Source organism: Haliotis rubra, unplaced genomic scaffold (assembly GCF_003918875.1).
Source record: "Haliotis rubra isolate DU_JTF1 unplaced genomic scaffold, ASM391887v1 Scf34, whole genome shotgun sequence".
NCBI lineage: Eukaryota > Metazoa > Mollusca > Gastropoda > Lepetellida > Haliotidae > Haliotis > Haliotis rubra.
In genome coordinates this window covers 2,418,652-2,443,768 of record NW_025767013.1, presented here as the reverse complement: position 1 = coordinate 2,443,768, position 25,117 = coordinate 2,418,652, and the positions used below count along the sequence as shown (strand labels likewise).

Below are 25,117 nucleotides of genomic sequence, written 5' to 3'. Positions count from 1 at the left end.
GCATACATGCTAAAGGGTTTCTACCAAGTTGGAAACATGAGAGACCTCTATCACTCTGGACATTCTCCAACATGCGGATGACACATCATGCTATAGGAATATTGTTCATACTGACTTTAAACCCAACTCACTCACTCAGCCCTTCCTATGGAAGGTGATCAATGCCAAAATTACATTATGCTACAGGCTACTTCAAAGCTGTTAAACAATCCACAGGAATGTATTTGGTCGGCAACAGTGTCTAGGTGCTAGTTTAGTTTTGTCAATGTATTTTGTGGTGTTGCCAAAGGAAAAGAAAAGTCACATTTGACATTTATTTCAATGCCCTTTGCAAAGATATTGGACACGGTAAGAGCCAGTCTATGCTGAAAAGGGCTCTATTGCAGTGTGTGAAGCATTTGGTATGCTTTCGCTAGGGAGGAAGATTTTTTATCAAATAACTGCCTCCCGAGGGAGGTATCGCTGTGGAGGGATCAAAAGACATCTCAAGAGGTGATATCGCCTTACTGATCACCGATTGGTTGATGGACATAAGTGTCAGTGCGATCTCGAGGTTTGGATGTTCAAAGTGAACCTTGATGATTCTATCAGAGCGGATTTCTTTCCTTTACATAATCAAGTCCTTTAAAGGTGATTACAATGCTGTGACAAAGTTACTATCAAATATAGAAACTTAGGGAGGGAATAAATTTGACTGCTTGCCATGGCAACATATTCCCTGTCTGTGACATTGCCTGATTGTTTTTCAGTTATGATGTAACTATTCTTGAACAATGCTTTGTAAAACCGGAGACCGTATAATAGATCTATCATATGGTCTCTGGTCTCAGTGAGGTCATGGGTTTGTAAAACCTGATTTACGAGAATATGTAGTCCATCGGTTTTCCAGCACAATACCTGTGCTCATGGAATTTACCAATGTTGAAATGATGTTGCTATTCTAACATATCACCCTGACACAGGGATATATAGCAGCATTCACTTACTCAATAAAATTAGCAAAGCAGGTTGGCATTTAATAATTACTCAGAGTAAATACTATCCTTTGCCTATTAGAATATGCAAAAAAGTTCAGAAGTAAAAAGTTTTGATGTTGCACCTTTTTAGTACTGTTATTCTCTTATCAACATCTTTGGGTAAAGAAGTAAATGTTAGCCTTTTTAACAATCAAAGCTGTGTTTTGTTTTCTTATACCATGGTGATAAATTAACTGTGCTGTTATGTAAATATTGGGTGCTCTTTCACTTCTCTCAAACAGTATAGTTTATGAGCATCGTTCTGTTAAGTGAACATGTTTTTCTCTCACTAGCACCTTAGTGTATTTCACAAAGAATCCATTATGAGTGAAAATAATATTCCAGGCAATGGTGTCATCTACATTACCCTGACATTTGCATTACGTACATTGTAAAATATACCTCAGTGATGCATCATATTGATGCTTGAAGACAGCAAGATATTGTAGTGACACACCCAAATGAAATGTGGGCGTAATTTACAAGAAAAGTTGACGTTTGTGATTTTGATATATTACTTCCAAAGGGCATTCCAATAAAATCAAGCTTGGGTATAGATATTACACTGAGAGGTAAAGGACTTGTTTGTTTATGATGGGATGATGTTTATGTTGGTGTGAATTTATCAGGTGACATCATTCTCACATGGCGAGACAGTTCAGCAAGAAATATTTGAAGTGTGATGAAATATAGGGTTGTTCGTGTGTTGAAATGGAACCCATTGTTTTCATTACAACTACACTTATACAGGGTCATAAATCTAACAAAAGCTCTAATGTTTGAGGGATATATTTGATATGAAAACACATAAAACCAGGGTGTAATGTGGCCTGGTGCTGTTCACAGAGCTACAGAATATTGATCAGAGGTGTAGGTGTTGATGTCAGATTCTCACCATTATAGATTCCTTGGAATTCCACATTCATCACTTGTGACAGGGTCCGGCTGATGTAGTTATCAAGATGGGTCTAATGATATAAAAATATGTTAGTTTCATGCTTTAGATTATCAAATCCTCTTCCCTTTGATCTGTTCATACTTGGATGACATGCATGTCTGTTGATAGGGTTTAGTGTTCTCTACACAATTAATGACTTGGGAGTGTGATATGGCATTTGTAAGTCTATCTATTGCTGGTATGGTTTTGTGTTTGGTGAACAACTTGTGAATTGGGAGTGTGGTATGGAATATGTAAGTCTGCCTATTGTGGTATGGTTTTGGTTTTTGTGAACAACTTGTGAAGTGGGAGTGCTGTAGGGCATATGTAAGTAATATATTGCTGGTATGGTTTTGTGTTTGGTGAACAACTTGTGATATAAAAGTGTGGTGTGGCACTTGTAAGTCTGTCTATTGTATTATGGTATTGTGTTTGGTGAACAACTTGTGATATAGAAGTGTGGTGTGGCATTTGTAAGTCTGTCTATTGTATTATGGTATTGTGTTTGGTGAACAACTTGTGAAATAGAAATGTGGTGTGGCATTTGTATGTCTGTCTATTGTATTATGGTATTGTGTTTGGTGAACAACTTGTGATATAAAAGTGTGATGTGGCATTTGTAAGTCTGTCTATTGTATTATGGTATTGTGTTCGGTGAACAACTTGTGATATAAAAGTGTGGTGTGGCATTTGTAAGTCTGTCTATTGTATTATTGTATTGTGTTCGGTGAACAGCTTGTGATATAGAAGTGTGGTATGTCCCTGCATATGTAAGTCTATCTATTGGTGGTACATGTGTTCATATGAAAGCATATTCCTGTTAAGGTGAAGTGGTACCACCTTGAGGTGATACAGCCAATTAGATACTGTGGTACAGCATGAAAGATGAAGTGGCACAACCAGTATGATGGACTGAAGGAATCAAATATCATCACGTTAACGATTGAGGTAAACACCTAAATGCCGGCCTGTATATCCATTTGCTACAAAATAAGTGCACTAACACTTAGAAATGTTTATACTTTCTCATAATAAAAAAATTCTTCCGCATGTGGTTAGATGTTTTAAGTACCTGTACTTGAACGTGATTAATTACACTTCTTTGAAAGCTGTAAAGATGGTGTGTGATTCCTTATATGCCTCTGTAGTCAAGAATATGGCACAGTAGTTAATAAGAGTGCCAAGCTCAGTAGAATGCACATTGGATTCCTTTTCAGTTGGAAAGATAGATCATGTTGTCTAGATTTGATTGATAAATAGGCATCTCAGACAAAATTAAATGCTCTGCATTCAGATGAGCAGACATTCCTTTAGTAAAAAGTTCAAGTGCTTTTTTCTGTGACCTCACTAAAGCCTACCTTATCTCTCCTGCAACTGATGCTGATTGTAAACTGTAAACAGATGTAGGGGATGATGATGTGGATCAATGCTCACAAGGTCAATCCCTGGATTTGATGCTCTGTGCGCCATTATGTACAGAGCACCATTATATAGCTGGAATATTGCCGAGTGATGATTGATAGAGCAAACAAGCAAAACCTAGTCTCAAGTTAAGAGCCTCTCAGTTTAAACTCTCTGTGTTGTGTGGTACTAGACACAGACAGGGTTTGCCTCTGTTTAATGTATGGCCTAGTCGTTCCGCATCCGGAAACCTTGTTATCATTACAACTGATCTGATGGGGATTTAGTGGTCATGATGACTGTAAGACATCTCCACAAGCAAGAGCATGAACTGACTGCAAAGAAATAAAAACAAAACTGTTTCCACCCTTGTAGAATTTGGCTGGAATATTTTGGCTCTATTGTAGCACCAACATTGGCTCTTAAGAGTTATGTTCCTTCTATGTCCCTCCTTGGCCAATCAAATTACACCTATCATGTTACTTGAACTAGCTTCAAACAAAATGACAGCACCTAATAGTGGATAATTAAGATTTATATTGCTTAACTCCGAAAGAGCATCAACTTACTTTGGGACCTTCATTAATAAAATGACGATATTTAGAAACTATTTTGCAATGCCCTGAACACATGCATTCTAAATCTTCCAATTGATGTAAATCTGCAGTGCAGTTTAGAATCTGGATGTTGATTTCCCTTGAGTCAGGGAGAACAGAAGTTTTACATTCAGGGAAGATGTGGCTATTTGTCTGTAACTGAACCAAGTGTTGATGCCACCACCAGCTGTATTGCATTGTTCAGTGTTCACAGTGTAGCATTGCTCACAGTGTCCCTCACTTGCTTGACATTGCTTTAGTCTTAGAAGAATTTACAGTTAAATCCATTCAGATACTGGTAAAGATTCATTTAAACTCACTTTCATTAACAAGTTTTCATAGATCATATCGTATTCGCACCAAGTTAGAGCAAGCACCTCTTGACTTCCACACCAATACTACTGATATAACCCAATACTCCCTACAAAAACTCAGAATGTACAGGACAATCTTTTCTTTTATAAACATAAAACAACAGATGAAGTGGTACATAATTGTTGAGAAACAATTTTAGTTTTATGAAGAATTAAACTTTGCTGGTCTGTGACTACCACAGAATCAGTAAAGTATGTTCTTGTATGATTTCAATATGGGTCCACTTAGGCTGAAGGGGTCGTTGTTGACACGGGTACTACAGATATGTATTCCAGGTATATTTTTGTATACAGATATGTACCCTAAACAAAGTCAAAATACAAGAATGTATCCAGTGCCCTAAACAAGGGACAAGTCCATATTCCACAACCTAAACCCAAAAATGTATGTAGTTGTTTGTGAGTGGTCTTCTGCATCACAAAATATTTGTTATTGTGTATGCTCATTTCTTATATAAGCAATCAAATGCATCTGATACAACAGTATGACAGTTCTGATCAAGAAAACTGCACAATGCGGCAAGGACTTGTCGTAGCGTATGTTTCTGTATTCTGATATTGGCTAGGCTATGTTTCTGTATTCTGATATTGGCTAGGCAATGTTTCTGTATTCTGATATTGGCTAGGCTACGTTTCTGTATTCTGATATTGGCTAGGCTATGTTTCTGTATTCTGATATTGGCTAGGCTATGTTTCTGTATTCTGATATTGGCTAGGCTATGTTTCTGTATTCTGATATTGGCTAGGGTATGTTTCTGTATTCTGATATTGGCTAGGCTATGTTTCTGTATTCTGATATTGGCTAGGCTATGTTTCTGTATTCTGATATTGGCTAGGCTAATGTTTCTGTATTCTGATATTGGCTAGGCTATGTTTCTGTATTCTGATATTGGCTGGCTATGTTTCTGTATTCTGATATTGGCTAGGCTATGTTTCTGTATTCTGATATTGGCTAGGCTATGTTTCTGTATTCTGATATTGGCTAGGCTATGGCTAGGCTATGTTTCTGTATTCTGATATTGGCTAGGCTATGTTTCTGTATTCTGATATTGGCTAGGCTACGTTTCTGTATTCTGATATTGGCTAGGCTATGTTTCTGTATTCTGATATTGGCTAGGCTATGTTTCTGTATTCTGATATTGGCTGGCTATGTTTCTGATATTCTGATATTGGCTAGGGGCATGTTTCTGTATTCTGATATTGGCTAGGCTATGCTCTGTATTCTGATATTGGCTAGGCTATGTTTCTGTATTCTGATATTGGCTAGGCTATGTTCTGATATTGGCTGTATGTTTCTGATATATGGCTAGGCTATGTTTCTGTATTCTGATATTGGCTGGCTGATATTGGCTGTATTTCTGATATTGGCTAGGCTATGTTTCTGTATTCTGATATTGGCTAGGCTACGTTTCTGTATTCTGATATTGGCTAGGCTATGTTTCTGTATTCTGATATTGGCTAGGCTATGTTTCTGTTTCTGTATTTCTGATATTGGCTAGGCTATGTTTCTGTATTCTGATATTGGCTAGGCTATGTTTCTGTATTCTGATATTGGCTAGGCTATGTTTCTGTATTCTGATATTGGCTAGGCTATGTTTCTGTATTCTGATATTGGCTGGCTATGTTTCTGTATTCTGATATTGGCTGGCTATGTTTCTGTATTCTGATATTGGCTAGGCTATGTTTCTGTATTCTGATATTGGCTAGGCTATGTTTCTGTATTCTGATATTGGCTAGGCTTCTGTATTCTGATATATTCTGATATTGGCTGGCTATATTTCTATGGCTATGTTTCTGTATTCTGATATTGGCTAGGCTATGTTTCTGTATTCTGATATTGGCTAGGCTATGTTTCTGTATTCTGATATTGGCTAGGCTATGTTTCTGTATTCTGATATTGGCTAGGCTATGTTTCTGTATTCTGATATTGGCTAGGCTATTTCTGTATTCTGATATTCTGATATTGGGCTAGGCTATGTTTCTGTATTCTGATATTGGCTAGGCTATGTTTCTGTATTCTGATATTGGCTAGGCTAAGGTTCTGTATTCTGATATTGGCTAGGCTATGTTTCTGTATTCTGATATTGGCTAGGCTATGTTTCTGTATTCTGATATTGGCTAGGCTATGTTTCTGTATTCTGATATTGGCTAGGCTATGTTTCTGTATTCTGATATTGGCTAGGCTATGTTTCTGTATTCTGATATTGGCTAGGCTATGTTTCTGTATTCTGATATTGGCTAGGCTATGTTTCTGTATTCTGATATTGGCTAGGGCTAGGCTATGTTTCTGTATTCTGATATTGGCTGGCTATGTTTCTGTATTCTGATATTGGCTAGGCTATGTTTCTGTATTCTGATATTGGCTATTGTATTCTGATATTGGCTAGGCTATGTTTCTGTATTCTGATATTGGCTAGGCTATGTTTCTGTATTCTGATATTGGCTAGGCTATGTTTCTGTATTCTGATATTGGCTAGGCTATGTTTCTGTATTCTGATATTGGCTAGGCTAAGTTTCTGTATTCTGATATTGGCTAGGCTATGTTTCTGTATTCTGATATTGGCTAGGCTATGTTTCTGTATTCTGATATTGGCTAGGCTAAGGTTCTGTATTCTGATATTGGCTAGGCTAAGGTTCTGTATTCTGATATTGGCTAGGGTATGTTTCTGTATACAGGTTATACATCTGTAGTACCCGTGCCAACAACGGCCCCTTCAGCCCCACTTAGTCAATTTTCTAAGCAGTCATGTCACTTGATACACCAAAAATGTCAATTAATAATGTATAAAGTTACCTCCCATGGCTAAATCAGTCAATTTTGGCTAGCCTTCCTTATTGGCTGAGGTTTTGATTAGTTGGTAAACGTAAAGTTATTCTCGTAGTTCATCATCATTAGTAATCAGCACTGGGAAATGGGTCTGATTTAAGTCTTTGTGGGATTTCAACTGCCGCGGGTTTTTTTTTCTAAGGCCAACTGAACAAATGTTATTGATATTAGATATTAGACATTAGAGTCTTCTGTAGACTTCTTGCAAGTGGCCCTGGGGAATTGTTTTGTCAGATGCTAAAGTAGTAGAAGAAAGGTCAAGGTTTTATGATAGAACAAATCTCTCTTGTGGGCTAATGGTTGCATTTTCTCAAAAAGTGTTCATCCATTTATTAAATTTAATTCATACCCTCATGAGAATTTTGGTCAAAATATGTCCAGATGCACATTCAACTTTGTATAAAACATGCTCTCATCATTATCAGTTTAGGGATCATGGCGAAATCTCTCCAGACATGACACTTAGTATTGTTATGTCTTTATAAATTCAGTCACATGAAATGTAGGTGACTTGTCTCTTAAGGGTCAAGGTCATTTCTGAGTCATTTATAGATAGCTACCATTGCACATTTACTTGCTCAGTCCCAAGACTATGGTAAATTGTCAATTTGATCTTTAGGAGTTGTGTTGATTAAGGTCAAGGTCTGAAAGTTACATTTTTAGACTCAAAGTACCGGGCAAGATTATGTTTTGGGAACTTTAAGGAACGGGAAGGGACTCAATGCATGTCTGGTTGAGGTCATGAACATGACTGAAAAAACCACCCCGATTGGCGGAGATAATCATAACAATTCCAAACTACATCAATCAAAATCCAGCAATGTCATTTTTTTGGGTGAAATCATGAAAAATGAAATGACAATGTCATGGCCTGTATCTCATCTAAATGATACTTGCCTCCTACCTTTTTGTCCCTGCCCCAACCATCTTAACTGCCCTGCTCCTCGTTCCCCCCATCTTCCAACCCTTATCTTTCTCCATCCTCTATCTTTCTCCATCCTCCTCATTCTCTCGCCTACTTAAGATCCAAATATTGACCACATGATTTTCATGTTATTACTCGATCATTTTGAGTGAAATATTGGACCTTATGGCATAAAGCTGTTTTCAAATTCACAATGTCCCGTCATTATTGTTAACGAGTATGTCCGAATTGTTTCCAAATTCCAAACATGTCGCGGAGGTGTAATGGAAAATCAATGATAATTTACAGAGTGATAGAGTACTTAGAGATTTCAGTTACCTCAGTGAAAAAATCCTCCAAAGTGATCATTCAATTCTTTGAAAAACTGTGAATACAACCTTTTCGGGAGTCAGAGTCCGTGCTAAAAACACTGAAGAATTCTACACAAATCCGTTTTGGATTGGATTCTATCAAGACTGAAAAAGATGGGCTTTGATGAGAGTGATGCTACATTGTATATAATTATGATTGAACAGGGGCCGCTAGATCAGGTGTAAATCATGTGGTTATTAAAAAGGGAAAAGGAACATTTGTCAAATATTCCATCTATGAATTTGATAGGTTGACTAATACAACTGGGCATACTGCATGTTAATTTCAATCAGTGATGGGCAATCTGACAGGGACATATTGAAACCTTGTCCGAAAGCTATCAGCAGTGTAATACACCTCCATACCTGTCATATGAAGAAAATAAACTCAATTAAAGCTTTGCAATTGCAGATGAATTGAGGAGTTTGTGACAGATTTTGTGATAAATCATACCTTTCTCTTACATTCAAGGTGTATGCATGTTTTTGTATAATACTAGAGACATGCAACTTGTATTAATAGAATGTCAGGATCGGCGGATGTTTGAAATGTGACTTCATTATCAATTAATTTCATTTCTCTTCGCCTCTGATAAAACTGATGGAAAGTTTATTTCAATATCATGTTAGGGTATTTGATGTAATTGCTATGCTGTTCTATATTAAGCCATTATATTGTTTTTGTAGTTTTACATTTCTAATTAGAGCTGCTGTCTTTATGGCCTCTTTGAATATCATAATGCCCTGCAAGGATCTCTGACATATGGTCAAGACAGGGTTTGGTTTTCAGGAATGTTATTTTTATCTTGAGTTTTGATTAATCAACACTCATCTGAGCTGATAACCTCACATCAATCTTAACACTCAAACATACGCTGGTAAATGTTATAACTTCCATGGAGGTAAGGTACAGAGACTGTAAATAATGCAATGTCATTTTAGTTGGAAACACCTCCAGGGTTGGTTTTTTTTGGTTGTTTTCTGTGATAGTCTTCGGTAATTAAGAAATTTGACCCTCCCTGCAATCACCTGTCACCCACTGGGCTGGGGGCATGATGAAAATGGTTGTTTTTATTTGTGCAAACTCTATAAAATTACTTGCTGCTGGTTTTGGAGTTGCAATTTATCGGCTTGCCTTCACTTTGAAATGAAAACCTGCAATATCCCTAAATCTTAATGAAAAATACCACTTTTCTTGTGATTTTCCTTAAAGTTTTCAAATTAATTCTGTTTGCCGAAGGATATGCTATGAAGAAAGGGAAGACATCTTTAAACTGTCGAAATCTTGCAAAGTATCCTTAATTTAAACTTTGATGAATGTTTTGGTAAGTTGAGTACAATTTAAAGCCAGATTCATTTCCCTTAATGGTCACTTACAGTCAGATTGTCCCCAAGTCAGAATCACAGGTTGAAAGTCAGACCATTTAATGTCAAATTCTCACACAAAAAATCCCCATTCCATCAGGTGAGCTCAGCACTGTGATAACTTTGTTACAGAATGGAAATAAAAATAGCCATTTTGACATGAACAATCGGGTCTTGTTGCTTAAAGTAATAACTTGAATAATTTGAATAGGAGTTAAATACCTTACTAGCTACATATTGCACAAAGTGAAAATTATTATGTTTCATATTTAAAGTTATGAAGTTATATCCATGTTTATTGACTGCAATTAAAAATTAATATTTTTGCAAGGATGCATCAGATATCTGTATTACCCTTTGTGGTACAGTGACAGTCACTCAACATTCAAACAGTGGAATTAAATTAAAAGGAATTTGGAAATATGTAGATGGATTAATAATAATAGTCATTTTCAGAGAGTTTTGAAAGAGTGCCCTACTGGCTGTACTCCTATTTTCTTATGCAGAGTTGTGTCCCTTAGTCATGGCAGGATTTGGCAATCATGGATTCAAATAATAGATTATGTTCTTTGGTCTGTCAGGAACATAATGTTGTCTAAGACTTTGTGCAAATTTGGGGTTCAGTGGTTTGTTGCTAAGCTGTCATACCAAAAGACTTTAAAAAATGGTACTTTCTGTTTCCCTGCCTGGTGCTGGCATTGAGGGGGTTGGTGTGCCTGTCCAAATAAGGTTTTAATGTGTCTGTATGTTTGTGTGAGGGAGTTGGTGTGTCTGATATGACATATATTTTTATAATTTTCATATGCATAGTAATGTTTTAAAGTTGGTGTCTTTAAGTCCTTATGAGGCCCGGTTGTTATACTGTAAACGTACTTATTTTCGCGTGGTGCAATTTTCGCGGAATTGACAGTTTAGACTACTTCGCTCGGTCAATTATTCGCGCAATCAGTAATTGCCGGAACTGCCAGCTGTCTCTTTGGCCGCCACTAATAGCAGTGAAAACAAACAGAGTGGTTTAACCTGTCAGGCGGCATTTATTGCTTACTCACAGGAAATCCCTATCTGTGCGATATACTAGTACACAGTAATCCGTTTACTCCCAGAAGAGATGAAAAACACATCAGTCTTATGTTCCGAATTCTGACGAATTAACTTATACTGTATATGAAGCTTTTTGTGATTTCAAACAAGCCGGGTTGTTGTGAATGAGATGATTGAGTGTTAGTGACTATTCGCTTCATGATGTACTGGTGAATAAAATCTTAATGAATAAATAAAATACTGCTGTATTATTTCTTTCCGAGTCGTTTCTGTTTTGTATCAAACCATGTCATGTGACCAATTTCCATGGCGGCCACAACACACATTGCTGTTTTCGCTAATTCGGCAATGGGATTTGGCTCATTATTTAATTATGTTTTGGGAAATCCATTACAGCGACAGTTAAGTATGATCAGTCGTCATTTTAAGATTCCCGTTGATTTCTGTCTTCAAACGTGATGTGTTATGGTAACAACTCAGGGGCGAACGTGGCTAGACTGAATGAATGACAGGTTTATTCGCGGTTATTATAAATTTTTCGGCTAAAATGTTTTGCTTGAAAAGTGCTAAAAATAAAACCTGCGCGAAATATAATACGTTTACAGTATACATATATCTTACCGCTGTATATGTTGTGAAACATAACACAGTAATAAACTATTCTATTATTATTATTAAAGAAAAATGAATCACTCACTCACTCAAGCGACCAACTCACTCACTCACTCAATACCACCCACTCACTCATGTCAAGGTGCAATAATCTTTAACAAGACGTTGAACGTCATCTCCTCTCACTGCCTCCTCGAAGACTGAGCTCACACACTCAGCTGAATTAATGCAATAACTGAAATTGTGTTGAATCTGACATTAAATCCAGCTCACTATTACCATTTACATGACATGTATGCAATTTAACATATTTGATTAGGATAGAGTAACCAGTAGCAGTGTCATGGAAATCCTTGAAACCCATTCCAAGAGGATCATTGTTATTCCATGATGTAGTGGAGCTTTTGGAAACATGCATGCTTCTTTTCTCAAGCAATTTTCTGCCCATTGTGATTAATTGAATGTTTAAACAAGCTATGAGAAATCTCCTGCAGATATTTTAGATCTGAGTGTTTGACAACAGTAATTATGTCAGCAAACATGGCTGACCTTCACCCATCCATCTTGCAACAGAACTGCGAAAGTTGTCATTTTCAAGAAGTGGGATAAACCAACTTCCTCACTTGTCAATTACGAATGAGATTGTCACAAACAGGAACATTTTTACTGGTCCATCCAACAAGTTTGTGTAATGGAGATTACAAACATGGCTGGCAGTGAACTCCCCAGGAACAAGGAGGCGATTCAGGAAAATGGTCTGACCTTGTCATTAACTTGAAGGGTTATAGCGGCCACGACTGATCCAGATGAGGTCTTAAAGTGGACATTTTCGGACAGAGCAGTAGAAAATGAATTTAGCTATCACTTCAGCATGCATATTGGACATCTGTGACATTTACAAGGGCCTCAGACACGCTGAAAGACCTCAGAATAAATTTGGCCTAATTTTGCAAGTTTGACTATTGAATTTATCACCTGCCAATGGCCTTTTGATGTTAATTTGTATTGGCTAAGGACATCAATATGGCAATTCATCCTGGGCAATTTGTTAAACTAGTTGGGGAAATGGTCCCAAGGATGCTGTTCATTGGGGATCTTAAAACAGGATTAACGTGTTGTGACATTTTGTCTTTTTGATGTTTAACATAAATCTGTTTTGTTGTCTTATAAAACGGAGTTGTTAATATGCTTATCGATGTAACAGGGGATGAAATTAGCAAGGAGACACTATCGACTGACAGTTACATGTTTGCGTCTATCTGGGAAGAAAATCATTAAATTTCCTTCCTAGTGAACTGCTGATGAGATTAAATAACAGTGGTGGTCTTCATAGAATATTCCAGCAAGATAAAGAGCAAAGCATACAGTATAACAACCAGCATAAAAATCAGTGAAGAATTCTTGACACAAATTGCACTGAAATGAAATTTGATGACTGATATTCTATTCCCTTTAAACAAATAATGTAGCACTGGTCTGTTACTTGGTTTCCCGTCTTGCTTCGTGGCCAAGTTCAATTACAGATCAAAGATCGACCTTCCATGATAGACCTGTAAAGGCCAGACAAGTCATATTCACTGTTAACTCTTCAACACCATAGAGCGATTGATCTTAAAGGGGTCGCTAGGAGATGGAACTGCTTAAGCATTCATTCCTGTAGTATTACATTTTGATATGCATTTGACAACAGAGAAGAAATTTATTTGTTTTCGTAGAAGTAATTTTCTTTCACTTATTGAAATTTCATATTCTCTGAGAGTAAAGTTAAGGTAAGAGCTTGTCCGCAAAGAAGCAACGTGCCAAGTGTGCTCCAATGCGTCTGGAGAGGGTGCCCACATGGACATTTTCCTAGATAAATCACCCTTGAGGAGGATTTGAACTTTTTATTCTGTTCAATTTATTGGATTGGATATTATCATGGGTTAGGGATTACGTTTGAGCATGGACATAATGTAGAAAGAATTGATAGTTGGAAGTAAATCTTTAACCATTTATTGCGGCATCGGGAATTCTTGATTGTGACTATTGGACTTTTCTCAGTTCCTAATTTTTACAGTTGACATCCACTGGCAGTAAAAGTCTTGAGATGAGCTGCAGGGAAGGCTGTGTTTTTTAAATAATTTCTTAGATTTCACTCGTAATGATTCCTTATCAACAATGTTAATCTACGTCCAAGTATGTTGCTACCCAGGCCATGTATGGTTGCACACCACGTGTTTATTATTCATTACATCTCAAGGAATCAATTATTTGTTAAGCAGATACATTAGTCAAATGTGAGTGGTTGAAAAACGTTGTCATTTCAGATTTTAAAAATGATCCACAGCTAGTAACTCATTTCTCACTGTTGGTAATGGATGGATTTGAAAAGTGTCCATATAATTATCCCAAACTACAATACATCATCCATGATAGGCATTAAAAGTTAATTGTGGTAAGTTTAAAGGGGCACTCAGCTCTTGAAAAATGGCAGTCTCAGCCATTTTGAATCAAGTCCCTACAAAATGAGTATGTTTGGCACTATCTGATTAATTACTCAATCTGTAACTTAGTTTCTTATAGGATAGAAATATTTTATGCCAAATTCATTGAAAAGCAGTCACAAAAACATTGGACAGAAACACATATTGACTCCAATTATATCTGATGATTATGGTACTGACTAAAAATAGAATGGGAATTTCACTGCAGTGGTGTTTCCCTAACCTACTACCTCTGTTTCTTGGAACCACCTAATGTTATAGTAATGAACATAGTTTCAGATGCCAAGATCTGTTTTTGTCTCTTTAATTTATCATATAATAAATCAATGACAGACTCTATGTGATGTCAGTACTGTTTTTGTGGACCTTAGAAATGTAGTATTTACTTTGAGGTCAATATTTCATTTCTTAGGTCAGTAATAAAATTGACCTACTTTGCAAGAAAAGAAATGCAAAAGTACACAAAGTTGAAATATCAGAGTTTTACCGTTACTCCTCCATAATGTATACCAACTACAAATTTCTCATGTCTGCATGCATCTGGAGGGATTTGTAGAATAAAAAACAACCTGAAAATAACGAAAAAGTGGGAGAAACGCAAAAATGCAACCCCACATGAACATGGTGGCCAAGTGCACCAACATGAATTAAACTTGCAACATGAATGGGTGTGGTATGAAAACAATGGGTTTTCATTGGTCTGTCATGACAATTGTACTGCAAGTGAAAAGTGAAGTCATGCCATGACCGACGGATCCTCATCGCTACAACACCCCTGAAAAGGAACAAAAGTTTTTGATTGACAGCTTCTTTAATTGCAATAGATGTGCCATTTTGGTGTAGATGCTTATACCATTATCAAGCAATTATTCACCATCTATTTGATGATATATTTACTTTGTGCACATATACACTTGCATATTTTCTTACATATCTGTTATAATTTAGTGTTCGCTTGTCACACCAAAGACCCAGGTTCGATTCCCCACATGGGTACAATGTGTGAAGCCCATTTCTGGTGTAACCCCGATTCTTTGATATAGGTCCAAGATAATTTCAGCGCTGTGGCCAAGACTTGATTATTTACAGACCACCATCACATAGCAGGAATATTGCCTAGTGTGGCTTTGAACAGCAAACAAAGTGTAACAACCTTGGCCCTGTTGTACAGTCAACTAGCCTTGGTTTGTTCGAGCCTCTGTTCTGTTATTTGTCTTATCACACCTACACAACAAGTACAGTCATCCCTCGCCATAATGCTGGTCTTAGGGGAGAAAGATCATTTTATTATGTGTTTTCTGACATCATTTGTTTCTGATGGCCGTGTTTACCCACACTATAACGAGGTGTGTTCATCACAGCAAACATCATAAGTACTCGGCGATGACATGTCTTTATGATAAAGTTGTCTTTCATAAGTTATTATGATGTGCCGCTGTTTGTCTGATTATTCAAGAAAACCCTGAATGTTCTTAAGCGTCTTAAAACATGGATATGTATGATGAACACCGTACATTGCAATCCGCACTGAACTTCGCTAGTTTACAACAGGATTAACTTGAGCACAACAGCAGATTTGTTGGCATGCTGTTTCCGATGACGTAAAGATGTGTGATTGCTGGGCAACTTTTTTGTGGGAGCCACAGATTACCCCACGGTTTAACCAAATCCACGGTATCTCGAACAGCATTATTGCGAGGGATGACTGTATCTACAAATACTTTGGAACTGACAACAGAAAATAGACTCAGTAAAAGTTTGAAAAAAAAGAAATATGCTTCAGACAGCTACAATGAAAAGAAATTCTCAGCCACAAAATCTACATTTTTTCAAGGTGTATTTTATAAAAAAAATACTGTGACTCACACCTTTAATTAAACTTATATCTTTTTTTGGGACTGCTACTAAAAATATCCATTGCACATGACCTTATCAGTGTTTCAGCCATTGTGCTTATTTTTTTCACAAATTTGTAAATTCAAGTGACTCTGTGGTATTTGATTGCCTCGCCATTTGTTAGAGTTTAATACTCCATAAACTAAAAATACATTAGGCTTCACCCACTAAATGATGACTGCTTCGTGATTGGTTGGTGATGAGATGGTTGGGATTCCATGGCATTATGCTGCTGAAAGATGTCAATTATATTCTGCTGTTGTCTTAGTTTCCTTGTTGGCTGATAATTAAATATGCAATCTTAACTGTTGATATATATAAATATTAATGTCATTCCTTAGTAAATGGGGGCAGTAGTGTAGCCTGGTGGTTAAAGTGTTCGCTCTTCATGCTGAAGACCTAGGTTCGATTCCCCAAATGGGTACAATGTGTAAAACCCACTTCTGGTGTCCCTCGCGGTGATATTAATAGAATATTGCTGAAATCAGCATAAAACTAAACTCACTGACTCTTAGTAAATGACTGTCACATATTGCCAAGACAATGATGCTCACACTTAATTTATCTGTATATTCATACACCTTCCTTGACTTAAAACTGCTGACTCTTTAGTTTCAATCCTCAAAGATATTCAAAGCATTTTGTGAGAAATATTGACAGAAGCAGTCCATTTTAAATCAACAGCTGCTTAAATTAGCACTGAAAAAATAGTGCTGCTTTTTGTTTTTGAAAACACTATTTGAGATGTACTGTTGGAAAGAATCCTTTCAGATATATCAAATGGAGAATGGGAGCCAGTAACTTTTAGTTTCACTTAATTTGTAGGTTTAGTGACATAATTGGAGACTTGGTATCAAAAAACATTGAGGATTTATTTGCTGTCCACCAGATGAACTGTATGTTTTTCTGCCTTTGAATACCAATTGATAGTCCTGTCAAAAACGATGCCCCTGAGTAAGAACCTCCTCATCCATAAGTACTTCTGATCTATGTTGTCTGTCGCACTTTCCCCAAACCATATTATTTTCCCTTCCACCCAGCCATTAAGGGCTATAGCCCAATATGGAACAATTCTACATTTTTCATAGGTATGTAGTGATTCTCCGATCTCGCTGGGCCTCCTGTTTGGAGCTGTTTGTTTCTATACAATTTACAGAGACTTAACATTTTCCTACTGATCACTGCTATGGTGAAGGTAGCCTTGCTCCAAGGCTATACTGAATGCTGAACCCATAGTAATTCTATCCTTCCAAATGGCAAGTTTAGATAAGCGGACAATAAGGACCCCAGTGTCTTGTTTATTATTTTGTAGAAATCATTATTCAAACTATTCATTTTTTCTTTAGAGACTTATTCAAGTCTATGGTGAAGGGTGAGAAATGATTTGAAGTCTGACAGAGCTCCAGATATGACCTTGGTCTAAGAGTGCACTGTTAGGAGCTGTATTAGGTTAAAGGCAATTAAGACATTGTTGTAATTGTAAGTTGATTATGAGATAGACTCATCAAGCAGCTGCTCCTTTAACCTTCCATAGCTCTACCATGTTCTGACAGCTGACGTCACTGTATGTACAGGACTGGGCTGGTGATGAAGGCACATCTTGTACAGGGAAATGGATAACATACTTTTGTATTATTCAGAAACTGTGGTATGAATGTATTCAATTGCTGTAGAACTGTGACATTTGTTATGAGTGTAACGATGAATAACACAGAATACAGGTTGTCTGATACTGTACTCCCATGGTACACTTTACATACATCAACTGGGGGTCTGCTGCTGCAGCTGCTGTTGTTGTTACTGCTGCTGCTGCTGATGTTGTTACTACTGCTGCTGTTGTTGATGTTGTTACTACTGCTGCTGTTGTTGTTTAGAACTATTTTTGTGTATATATATCACTTTAACTTCTTTGAGTGGCATTTAAGAATTTTGGATGTTCAATATTGAACAAACTTTATGGATAACAACTCAATTCCTGCTTGACAATGGAACAGAAATCTGTATCTAAACATCGCTCCCATGAAAGTTGTTATCATAAAGTTTGTTCAATATTGTAGATCACTTTGATATGTATTAGCAATATGGGTTAAAGATTTGCTTGAACTTTTACATGGAACAAGTTCAGTTCTGTCAAAACTGTTAACTTTTTAACTGTTCCCTTGTTCCCTCATGACAAAACCCAGGGAGTAATTGTCAGTAAGTGTAGTGACCATAGGTTTAGTTACATTTTTATCTTTAGAGGATCAACAAAAGCAACTGTCATCATAAGCTTACCATGAAACCGTGAATAATACTGTCAAAATTAATGGATAAACTCCTTATATTTTGTAAGTGTAATGTTTTGATACAGATTCTTGTATCCTTGCCAATCCTGCTATATAATGGTACAAGAAATATGTATTGAAACATCACATTCAGAAACAGAAGAAGTTGTTATCCATAAATGTGTCAGTATTATGTGACAACAGTACAAGGAATATGTATCGAAACATCACACTCAGAGACAGAAGAAGTTGTTATCCATAAATGTGTCAGTATTATGTGACAACAGTACAAGAAATATGTATTGAAACATCTCACTCAGAGACAGAAGAAGTTGTTATCTATAAATGTGTCAGTATTATGTGACAACGGTACAAGAAATATGTATTGAAACATCTCACTCAGAGACAGAAGAAGTTGTTATCCATAAATGTGTCAGTATTATGTGACAACGGTACAAGAAATATGTATCGAAACATCTCACTCAGAGACAGAAGAAGTTGTTATCCATAAATGTGTCAGTATTATGTGACAACGGTACAAGAAATATGTATTGAAACATCTCACTCAGAGACAGAAGAAGTTGTTATCCATAAATGTGTCAGTATTATGTGACAACGGTACAAGAAATATGTATTGAAACATCTCACTCAGAGACAGAAGAAGTTGTTATCCATAAATGTGTCAAATGTGTCAGTATTATGTGACAACGGTACAAGAAATATGTATCGAAACATCTCACTCAGAAACAGAAGAAGTTGTTATCCATAAATGTGTCAGTATTATGTGACAACGGTACAAGAAATATGTATCAAAACATCTCACTCAGAAACAGAAGAAGTTGTTATCCATAAATGTGTCAGTATTATGTGACAACGGTACAAGAAATATGTATTGAAACATCTCACTCAGAAACAGAAGAAGTTGTTATCCATAAATGTGTCAGTATTATGTGACAACGGTACAAGAAATATGTATTGAAACATCTCACTCATAAAATTGTCAGCATTATACTACCCAACATCTAAGATGCCACTCAAAGAAGTTAAACCTGACTTCCTCATAGACAGCATCATTATGAATGTTTGGACTGACTGACTGAGTTAAGTTTTATGCCGCTTTTAGCAATATTCCAGCAATATCACGGCGGGGGACACCAGAAATGGGCTTAACACATAGTGCCCATGTGGGGAATCGAACCCGGGTCTTCGGTGTGACGAGCCAACGCTTTAACCACTAGGCTACCCCACCGCCCTATGAATGTTTGGAGATATTTCAGCAAGAAGTAGGCATCACCATGGGAACTGTGCTTCCTTTGATGCTGATCTGTTTCTTGTGGCTCCAGTTTGTCACCTCACTCACTCACTTATGCATTCATGCATGCTTACGCACGCTCACTCACCCCCTCACTTACTCAGTGAACAACAATACTGATTAAATTGCACAAAGGCTTCAACACCAGATCATGAAAGTCAGTATTATCCCAATACACTTTCACAGTCCTTAGCAGCATGGTTAGATTGTGAGATTGAACTAAACAGCCTCCTTGAATTGCTTCTCATTAAGAAACAACATATTGAAATGGGTCATTTAACTTTACAATTGCTCTGAATATGTGTACACAACTAAAATTGTTATCATTATGATGTTTAAAATATTTAACCATACAAGTCACTGTTTGCTTGCTGCTAGATTGTGTTGCATATAATTACGTCAGTGTTAAAGTTAATAAATTATGAAATGAGTCATAATATTTATTATTCAATTTAGCCACGTGAAACAAATCTGAAGCAGATCGGTGCACAGTGCTTGTAATCACATTATCATCTGCCAAAAATTATTGAAACTGCATAATGCATGTTGTTAATCCAAAGATTATTACATTAATTTACATAATTGCCTTGTTATAGGCCATTTATTATGTTGTATTCATTGTTATTTGCCTTTTCTGTAAAATTTAATATCGCATAACCAAATACTGACTGCGCCAGAAAGATTTCAATTAGTATCTTGCTGATTTGTCGCTTGTTAAAAATACTTTATTCAAATTTTGTTGTATTTTTGTTTTTGATCAAAAAATTTGTTAATCAGTACTAACCTCCTGACCTTCAGAAAAATGTCAAGTTTGAGTTTTAAATGTGTGTTTTGAGTTAATGTTTAAAATTATGACTATAATGTGAATGTTTATACGACAGTTTAATAACCTTTAAAGCATGCAATTAGAAATGGTATTCCTTGCCGATTATATTTCATTGGAACTTAAGTGGATGTTGTAATATTTTCGATTTGGCTGCTTAAGGTGGATCATTTTTCAGCTGATGCTGAGAGAGATTGGTCCAGGATCCAAAATGGTTCATTTCAGGGTTTGTTGTACCAAATAGAGACCCTTTCAGCTGATACGGCTTAGGATGTAAATTGCCTCTGTGAAATGTTAGGTATTATCAGATAAAACTGTGTCATGTTCGCAGAATGCTTGACTGATGGGAATTTAGTTTCGGATTTTGACATCAACTGTGGTTTATGTTGCTGAAAGAGGGCCAAAATCATCTTTCAATCTCTACATCCTCTGACATGAACGAGATTCAGTATTTACATTGTAACAGCGTGTATGTGTTTCAGCAAGGAGGCCCTTCCTTGGAATCGTAAAACGGTTGTTCTGAAGCATCATTGATCATGTGAAGATTTTTCATGCTGAAATCATTTACAAATCATTCCTTAATGTCATCAAGGTAGCATTTACACTGTGACAGGTGCATTTTAAGTAATCCAGCTTTTGCAACAAGCTTGTTGCCGATATTACATTGATTGGTTCGGGGCTCCAAAATTTCTTTATCAATTTTTTTTCATATTTTGGGTTCAGATTTGTCATTTGTACGGTGATGAATGTTTCAAATGAGGCATTACAGAGAATTAGTTGAAGGGAGCACTGATTACATGGTGAAATGTATCACAGTGTTATTGACAGTTGTGCATCTGATTCTGTCAAATAGAAGGTCAACATTGATAGATAAACGGTGGTTGGAACCAGCACCCCTGTATCCTCTGCTTAAGAAAGGAACGGCCAACATCACTGGATGACAAAAAGACTCACAGATTTTGGGAGACATTGTAATTCCCTGACTTGTAGCTGCCAACAGTGGATTGGACAAGCTATTTTTGAGAAGAGGATTGTTGACACATGCAAATGTTTTGAATAATTGACTGCAATTTCAGAGCATTTATTTTGAATCCCATGAAGGTTCAAGCTTGTGATTCCACAATCTTTCATGTTATGGTAATTGGACAGATAATGTGACTCATGCAGTATAGATACTTGGACATATCAGGATAATTTTCTCAACTTGATGCCCTTAAAGCAGATGAAGTTGATAGTTTCAGTTAACAGTTTGCTTACATTTATATTGGCAGAGTATTCTTGTCTTTTGTGATATGGAACAGATGATCACGTTCTAACCTGCATCTTCACTGGTAACAACAAACATGAGATAATAGGGACCTATTATGGAATCTATGGGAGTTAGCAAATAATCTACTCTCAGGAAGTACTTTCAATAAAGATTGCATATATCAACATAGCTTTTGATATATGACATGTATGTTTTGATTACAGAATGTTTTTATCTTCAAGTTACTTTTACTCCATTTTAGAAGACAAAAAACACACTTTTCAATTTTTTTCTACAGTACAGTGTAGACAAGGTTCTACCACTGATGGCAATCTCTTACATTCTGTATCTACAGGTTCCTCTTGTCTGACAGTTAATTACACGCAGTGGAATAGGTCCTTGACCTTTATGGGATCGGGCAAAAAGCATTTACACTAGTGCTTGTAATAAGACCAATTTTGTCTTTGTGTTTCTGTGTATAAAACCTTCACCATTTCATTGTTCGTCAGTATTTGAATTAATTTTTTTCTTGGGCACTTAAAAGGAGAAAGTTCAATAACACAACATACCTAGGATGACCGGAATGTCCTGAGTCTCATTACAAAAGCTGTGTTGTACACTGTTGATAGAGTGTACTTAGTACAGTAACTTTCCATACCACACTTCATATTTACAGGCTGCATTTGAACCAAATTCAAACACAACCAGCCAGCATACTATTGCAGATATCAAAGTGACTGGTTGTTCTGTGTTGAAAACTGACCAAATTTAGCTTCCACACTGCTGTCAGTTTTCTGACAAGGGCTGTCTCTGACAGCCATCCATGACAATGTCATCTTTAGCGGATGATGATAATTCTTTTGCAATTTGTTAGGAGATGGACTGCAGGTCCAAGAGGTGAAATGAGAGCCTTGAAGATGATCCAAGATCAGGAAGCCCTCCAACTGCCTCCACTGATGTTCATTAAATCCATGATATGATCGTTGTGGATGATTGACAACTCACCACACATCACAAAGCTAATACAGGAGGCGTCTCTCATTAGAGTTAATATTCTTAGTCATGAACAGGGCATAACAAAGGTTTCAGCACACTAGGTACCAAGACTTCTGATTCCTGATCTGAAATGCTTCCTGTTCATCATCTCTTGTGAATATTTACATTGAAGCAGCCCCCTACTGATTTTGTTGGGCAAGTAATAACCTGGGAAGAGTCCTGGGTTCGTCTCTATCAGCCAGACTGAGTAGCAGTCAAAACAGAGGAAGTGTCTGATGTCCCCAAAGAAGGCAATTTTGGTCCACCAGTTAGCAAGGTTATGGCCTTAGTTTGTTCAGATCCCAAAGGGATCCCAGCTCCCACAAGGTCAGACCATTAATGGCCAATATTGTGCAAATATGTTTAGGCAACTGTGAGAGAATATGGAAGTCTTTCATTTTGCACAACACCCCATGAAGTGTTGTTGGTCAGGCTCAGTCCACCTTTGTACAAGTCTGTTGGCAGGTGCAATACGTGACTGTGGCTTGGAACTCACTGATCATCCTCTGTATTCACCAGATTTGGCACTGTCAGATTTCCACCTCTTTCCAAATGTGGAAAAAGAACAGGCAGGCATTATCCATTTCTGATTTGGAGAAAGTTGATTGTACACCAGACATCACTGGCAGGAGGGTAGAGGGTTATGTTGAAACATAATAAGCAACCAAATCCATCATGGCTAGGCTCAGAAATTTTCAGTCATCTGTTGAATAAGGATTTTAACATGAAGATTCTCTTTGCACAATGTTCAGGGTTACTTCTTGCAACTTCATCATGTGAATTAAGTACCGGTATGTAGGTACAGTGATGTACTTTAGTGTATATACATGGGAGGACTCGTCTGAGGCACTGCAGCTCTGGGACCATTGGTCTTAATTCTGGTTTAACCTCATTTTGACTCTAGATTTTGTAAGTGCAATACACATGTTTGTGGGTTGCAGAAAAGCAGATAAAATCTTATACCACACACATTTTGTTCTTCCTCATGCCATGATATAACTGAAATACTGTCCACTCACGCATGCACGCATGCACCCACCCACCCACCCACTCACTCACTCACTCACTCACTCACTTCACTTTCCCAGAACACTTACTTTCTCTGCCATTATTAATAAAACTTAAAGAGTCATCTTTCATGCCATGTTGCATTGACTTTACTGCATTGTTCAGTTAAAACCACATTTGCTCATTCATTGACAACCTTTGGAACAAGACATGTTAAGGCTTGTTAAGGAATGTTGTTATCAGGAGACTTGACTCAACAGCACAACAGACATACCCAGTCTGCCTGTACAAGAATGGACTGTAATAAGTTGACTTATGTGTTAATTGGTGCTAATCACAGGACCTATTTATCTGGATCTGAACGTAGTAATCTTCAGTATATCAAAACACAGCTTGATTGGTCTGTAAATAAATATTGACTGATACCAGCTAATAGCTGATCTAAATGCATCTGATATAACTATAGTCTTTGCTTGAGTACATCATGGAATGACTTCCTCTCAGTAGATCCTTGTTTAACTGAATTGATGTGTTTATATAATGGTGGCTTTAGTGTTTGGACTTATATACTTTCTATTGATGGTGTATTGTTCTAATTCAAAAGATTTTTGGGGCGGTGGGGTAGCCTAATGGTTAAAGCGTTGGCTCGTCAAGCCGAAGACCCAGGTTTGATTCCCCACATGGGTACAATGTGTGAAACCCATTTCTCGTGTCCCCCGTCGTGATATTGCTGGAATATTGCTAAAAGCGACGTAAAACCACTCACTAAAAAGATTTTCGCTGAATCCAGATAACCATAATCATATTAAAAATAGTATGATGGTAACTGCGCTGTTCAATTACTGTGTTATGTTTTGATTATATTGTTTCATTTTGTGAATTCCAATTCTGAATGAATACATTTAACATGAAGCCAATCAAGTGAAACAGACAGTTTTTAAATCTTCATTGAATGAAAATGTCTATAACCTATCGGCTTTGTTACTATTGCAGTATCTAATCAACAACATTGACCTTCATGACATCCCCCCAACCATATATTCCAGCCATGGGACCCCACCAACTATATATTCCTGCCATGGCACCCCACCAACTATATATTCCTGCCATGGCACCCAACCAACCTTATATTCCTGTCAAGGCACCCAACCCACCATATATTCCTGTCAAGGCTACCTGACAACCATATATTCCTGTCAAGGCTACCTGACAACCATATATTCCTGTCATGGCAACCTGACAACCATATATTCCTATCAAGGCTACCTGACAACCATATATTCCTGTCAAGGCTACCTGACAACCATATATTCCTATCAAGGCTACCTGACAACCATATATTCCTGTCAAGGCTACCTGACAACCATATATTCCTGTCAAGGCTACCTGACAACCATATATTCCTATCAAGGCTACCTGACAACCATATATTCCTGTCAAGGCAACCTGACAACCATATATTCCTGTCAAGGCTACCTGACAACCATATATTCCTGTCAAGGCTACCTGACAACCATATATTCCTGTCAAGGCTACCTGACAACCATATATTCCTGTCAAGGCTACCTGACAACCATATATTCCTGTCAAGACTACCTGACAA

At 37.1% G+C, this 25,117-nt stretch overlaps 1 protein-coding gene across 1 annotated transcript in view; it reads left to right on the top strand.

Moving 5' to 3' along the window:
• Nucleotides 1-25,117, top strand: part of LOC124284591 (titin-like) — a 143,322-nt gene that overhangs the window by 54,797 nt on the left and 63,408 nt on the right. The window lies entirely within an intron of this gene.